This window comes from Symphalangus syndactylus, chromosome 8 (genome assembly GCF_028878055.3).
Source record: "Symphalangus syndactylus isolate Jambi chromosome 8, NHGRI_mSymSyn1-v2.1_pri, whole genome shotgun sequence".
NCBI lineage: Eukaryota > Metazoa > Chordata > Mammalia > Primates > Hylobatidae > Symphalangus > Symphalangus syndactylus.
In genome coordinates, this window is record NC_072430.2 from 113,627,174 (window position 1) to 113,633,767 (window position 6,594).

Below are 6,594 nucleotides of genomic sequence, written 5' to 3' on the forward strand. Positions count from 1 at the left end.
GCCCTCTTAGTGGTTTTTTGACTAGTCACAGCTGTCTTTTTCCTTTTTTTTTTGTCTGAGTCCATTAGAAATTCCTTTTTGCCAGCTTCTCCAGTACTTACACTGGGGTATCCAAGAAATTCACCACCATGTTATTCTTCGAGTTCTGAGGTCCCTAGCCAGTCTGTCTTCTCTTCTCGTCACCTGTCGGAACCTATTTATTTTATGGATAACATCTAGGGTTTTTAGCTATACTTAGCATGATAATGAAAACTTATTTAATGGGTACAATGCACATTATTCAGGTGATGGATACTCTAAAAGCCCTGACATGACCACCATGTAACCTAAACATGTAACAAAATTGCACATACATCCCATAAATATCTACAAATAAAATTTTTTTAATTTAAAAAAGAAAGTATGTCTAGTACATCTTCTCAGAAACTGAGTTTAAAAACTTACTTTTTCTTTTGATCTGCTTATATCTTTTTTTTCACATGATAATGCTTTATTTTTATACGGGAATAAGATCTGCAACTCTCATAAAAATGTCATGTGGAAAATTAAGTAATATATATTAATTGCCATAGAAGGAAGTAAAAGTATTACCATGAAGAGCTAAGTGCATTTATATAATATTTTAAAATAACTTCAAGAGAATGAAAGAAGTGACTTTCACCATGACAAGTTGGTCCTTTCAAAATTATGTGGTTGATCTTTCAGAATGTAATTATTTGTTCTTACTGAAAGTTATTGGGAATATGTCCAATTATAACTCTTATATGTCAAGCTGGTAATATAAAGATTTAAATGTGAAAACTCTAAAATTTCATATGCTTTTTCAGTTTTATGTTAATTCATAGCTCTCAAGATTTTTACCAAGCCTATTAGCAGATTCCTTTAGAGAGAGCCTGACAATATCAATGACTTGGGAAAATGAGATAATTAAGCAGTGACATCATCAATCACAAAGATAGGATTCTGATGCTGTAAAATTTTTCATCAGAGCCTCCTTAACATTTACTATGATAGAAATTGCTTTCCGGATGTGGCAGTGTTTGGGCAATTCAAACAGTGGAAAAGGTGCAACAGAAGAGAGAATGGAAATGGGCAGGAGGAGGAATAGTTAGGGTAGGCACTAGATTGAAACCTCCTCTGTATGAGTCCTAGATCCTATGGCTGACTCTGAGGCCATAGAGTTTACTTAACCTAAGAGCCTTGATTTACTTATTTTTTAAATGGGATTATTCTAATGCCTAACCTCAAAATTTCCTAAGGTATAAATTAAATAATATATCTGAAGTTTGTAGTTAACGTGGCATTATTGCCCCTCCTACCAAGGAGGGTCATCACCATTCTTAATGAGAGAAATAAACTAGTATTTGAAAGAAATAAAATAAACTAGTATTTCTTTCTTTTTTTTTTTTTTTTTTTTTGAGACAGAGTCTCGCTCTGTCGCCCAGGTTGGAGTGCAGTGGCGCAATCTCGGCTCACTGCAAGCTCCGCCTCCCGGGTTCACGCCATTCTCCTGCCTCAGCCTCTCCGAGTAGCTGGGACTACAGGCGCCCGACACCACGCCCGGCTAATTTGGGAGGCCGAGGCGGGCGGATCACGAGGTCAGGAGATCGAGACCACGGTGAAACCCCGTCTCTACTAAAAATATTTATTTCTTTTATAAAGAATACATTTAGTATTAAATAATGTATTTGTTATTGTTAAATGTATTATTATTTGGTATTATTCATATTTAGTATTATTAGCATTAACTGTATTATTAATTTAGTATTATTTAATATTATTAAATGTATTGTTTAGTATTAATTAAATGTATTAAATATTATTAAATGCCTACTGTGACATTCTAGGTATGCCACTTTTATTGTTGATCTCACTTAATAATGGCAAAAACATCATGCGGTGGATGTTATAACTAAGACAACTAAGGCTCAGGAAGATAGAACAATTTCCCCTGATTCCCACAATTAATATGCAAAGAAAAAGAAGAAAGGAAGAAAGATAGAAAGGAAGAGAAAGAAAAAGAGAGAATCTGTTTATTCTAACACGTGTCAGGCATGTTGCTAGACACTGGGAATAAAACAGTGAGCAGACATAATTTCCTCCCTCAGGGATTTTAGATTATAGTGGAGAAACAGACAAATAGATTACGCAATTATATGATGAGGAACTAGGATCAATGTCAGCACTAACTAGCATAAGAATATTTAGGCGAGGCACCTAACTCAATGGAGAAAGTTATAGGGGCCCTTTGGAAGGGGAGATGTCTAGGTTGGGACCTGAAATGAAGTAGAGATTTTTCATGCCATACTCACTATATCATGCTGCCTGCTGCATTATTTAGATTTCAGCCTATAGTTGGGATTTGTAATGTAGCTTCTCTGCAGCCCTCACATGCTAAGTGGTGTAACAGAACTTGGTTTGGGACAATTTGGGACCAGTCAGCATAAAAGTCTTTACAGGGAAGGATGGATGACTGAGAAGGGCCACAACAGGAACAATAACAGGTTAGGTAAACAGGTGGGCAGTAGGTCAGGATAGAGGAGAAGGCCAGAACAAAATTCAAGCAGGCAGGCAAGATCAGGGACATCTGCTGGGAGGTGGTCATTGTCCAGCCACTAGATATGCATTCAAAGGTAGACTCTAATTTCTGGAAAGACTGGACTGAAGAAAGACAGGGCTGCAAATATAGGGTAACGGAGGTGTTAGGCAGGAGTTCCTGCTCAAGTGGGGATGGGGAAGCAAGATTTGGACAGTTATATGGAGGATTCGGATAACAATAAATTAAGAGAAAAATCAAACAGCATATGCAATGTAAAAGAAAGATAAGGAATTAACTGATGAGTTAAAAAGATTTTTTAAAGGTATTATCAGAGCAAGATCCTGAAGGAAACAAGTTTTAGATGTCATTTGTAAAATTACAGTCTATGACCCCAAATTAAATCTCTTTGGCATTTTGTCAGAGATCCCAGTATATGCTTACATACAATTTTCCAGGAGAGATGATCTCTTTGTACTGACTTATTCCTGCATTTTGGTCACCTTTGCCCTCTGTAGTTCAGACTTTAAGGTTCAATCATGTATCCTCTGTCACAATACTCAAAATACTCACTTTCTTATCATAATTTTATCCTTCTGCAAAACAGTGCAGCCACACTCCAGCTTAGGCACTGGCCCATTCGGGTCCTGATACAGTTTCTAAATAGGAGTTATACTTTGGGGCAAATAGCCCTGATTTAGTGGCCTTAATTCAATAGTCAGTTTGGAAAGATTTCCAGCTTCTCCAAATCTTTCTTCTTTTAATTCCTGCTTTCTTGTTTATATCTGACCTCTTATACTTGTCTGTTTCTGCAAACTTTGCTTGGGTTCAACAATAATACTATCTCTACCACCAGAATTCTGAAAATTATGCATGTTTTCTTTCCTTTCTTCCTCTTTTTCTGGTTTCTTTGTAAGGTAAAACAGATTAACAATTTTGAAAAATAAAATAAGAAATAAAGAGAAGTGGCTATATATTATCATATTCTCACCATTCAAACACAACTGCTAATTACTTACTGATATCCTTATTCTAGCCTTTCTTTTATGTACAGTTACAAACATATGTGTAATTTTATATCTTAATTGCCTACGAATTTCTAACTCTTTGGGAGAGTTTCCAAATACAGTTTTATTTTAGATGTTGCATTTTCTACTTGTAATACATTGGTCATGAAGTGCACTGTATTCTACTCCTTTCCCTGCACACATGTTCAAGTATACAGAATGCCCAGTAGTTTTCTCCAGAAGCTCAACTTTAAAACTGCCACATAGTTTGCTACAAATTTGAGTCCCTTAACATTTTACTGTGTGGAACAATGTTACATCTATATTTGAGTTGGCTTAATCAACCTCTTCAATGATGGGCCTTAAGGAAGCACTACCAGAGAAAGGAGCTCTTCCACCAGGGAAGCCCCAAGGCATTCCTCCCAGCATGTCCCTGCACCTTAGTATAGCTTGATAATTCCTCCTAGTATGGCCCTGCACCCTGGTACAGCTTGATAATGATGGACTGCAAACTAGCTCTTTCTGCTGATGTTCAAATTCTTCCTTCATTATAGTCTGATTCTTATCAAGCCAGTTGGTGATTTTATTACACTTGTCAAGAATCTTCTGTTTATCCTTATTGTTGATCTTGCCTTGAAGTTTCTCATCTTCAACAGTTGCTTTCATGTTGAATGAATAAGAGTCAAGTGAATTCTCTGATGCCACGTTGTCCTTCTGCTTCTCATCTTCAGCTTTGTACTCAGCTTCCCGGACCATATTCTCAATGTCTTCCTTGCTCAAATGCCCCTGGTCATTAGTGATGATAATTTTGTTCTCTTTTTCTGTACTCTTACCTACAGCAGAGATATTGAGGATGCTATTGACATGAATATCACAAGTGACTTTAATCTGAGGAACAGCAAAGGCAGCAGGAAGTATGCCTATGAGCTCAAACTTGCGCTGGATAACAAGCAAATTGTTATCCTTGGTTATGGCACTCTCACCTTCATAAATTTGAATGAGGACATCAGGTTGGTTGTCAGGGTAGGTAGTGAAGGTCTGGGTCTGCTTGGTAAGAAAAGTACATTGCATTTCATGGGAACAGTCATGACTCCACAGCAGCATCATTACCAAAGAGAAGAGGAGTGAATCCAAAAGTAGCAAATCTTCAGTAGTTTAAGATTTGTCTTAAGATAGGATGGCTGCCTGGACTGCTGCACCATAAGCAACAGCTTTATCAGGGTCAATGCTCTTGTCAGCTCTTTTCCACTAAATAACTATTGAGGGAGTTTTTGGATCTAGGAGATAGAGATAGAACCACCTACCAGGACAATAACATGGATCTGCAACTTGTCTAGTTTGGTGTCCTGAAGGGGTATCTCTATGGGGTCCTGGGTGCCACGGAACAGGACAGCAATCAATTCTTCAAACTGGGCATGGGTAATGGAGGTATAAATATCTGTTCCTTCACAGAGAGAATTAATCTCACTACTGGCCTGGGTGCTGGAAGGGAGAGTGCAATTACCCCATCACAAGCAGTACAGAAGCATCAGACAGCCCTGTTGTTCTCACTACTGTCCTTATGCTTGTATTTGAACTCAGCAATAAAATGGTTGATCATTTGGTTGTCAAAATCTTCTTCACCTAAGTGGGTGTCTCCAGCTGTAGATTTGATCTCAAAGATTTCATCCTCAAGAGTGAGGACAGACACATCAAAAATTTCATCTCTTAAGTCATAGATGAGCACATGTCTTTCAGCTCCAACCTTTTTGTCTGTGCCATAAGCAATAGAAGCAGCAGTGGGCTCATTGATAATTCTAAGTACATTGAGACCAGCAATGGTTCCAGGATCTTTGGTAGCCTGACATTAGAGTCATTAGGCCCTATGACCATAACATTGGAAATAGTCTTCTCAAGGTGAAATAATAATTTCATTATTCTAAGAGATCACCTACTTAGCACTTATATAGATGAAAATCTAGATAAGCCATTACAGCCATGAGAAATGCTAATGAACATTTTTGCAAACTCTGGACAGGTGCTTGACATCCTCAATGATCTTCCTATTTTTCTCAGTTATCTGGTCATGAGCAACTGGCCCAGCTGAAGATGATTCATTTCATATGAGATCACCTTTAATGTACTTTAGTCCACTGTAACACAGCATCCAGTTGAAGTGGAAAGTGTGGACAGGTATGAACCTCCAAAACGGCAACAACAAACTGCAAAGCTCACCCAAAACACATCTACCAACACCAGGGTCTTCAACTACCAATCAAGCCCCTCTACACTGTCTGAGAAAAAGAAATATCCCCCACTTCCTCAGTTCATAATAATTTTAATATCTCGGGAATTTTTTCATTGTATTTCTAGGGCCAAATAAAATTTAAAATATTTGGCAGCACCCTTGTGAGTTTACTGTGGTGTCCAGGGTGCCTTAAGGCCAGTTTAGGAACTGCATTTCTAAAAATAATAGTTGTTTTTCATTGTCTTCTAAAATTCAAGATTTACATTCAGGAGTGGACATGTCCCTAAGGTATCAAAACTCTAAATTTCAAGGCCTCTTACTTGTAGGAGTCTCCTCCATGGTCCTGATCAGGGAGAAACAAAATTGAGCATGTAACAACAATTGTTTAAGAGAACCACTTCTCCTTCCTCCCAAGACCCATTGTAGTTTGGTAGTATTAGAGTGTCCATGGGCACATATATATATAGTATCTAGCTAGGAAGAAGTTAGCATTAGAGGAAAAACACAATTTGACATGAATGAAGTCACAAAACTCTGTGGCCAATCCTTCTATTCAAATATGAAAATAATTTAAGTGTAGGATTGTTTTTGTTTTGGTCAATACTCATGCACAATGACATTTCCTGTTAATAATATACTTGATAGTGAAGCCTACATAATTTTATATAAAATCTCCTCTTTTTCCCATTGTTAATGAAAATTTCCCAAGACAAAATTTACCGTAACTCATTCATTTGTAGAACATAAACTTGCGAGGCAGGAGGGAGCCAAGATGGCTGAATAGGAACAGCTCTGGTCTACAGCTCCCAGCGTGAGCGATGCAG

At 37.6% G+C, this 6,594-nt stretch overlaps 1 pseudogene; it reads right to left on the reverse strand.

Moving 5' to 3' along the window:
* Positions 1-3,843: 3,843 nt before the first annotated feature.
* LOC129487246 (heat shock cognate 71 kDa protein-like) lies at positions 3,844-5,436 on the reverse strand (annotated as a pseudogene).
* Between the last annotated feature and the right edge of the window lie 1,158 nt (positions 5,437-6,594).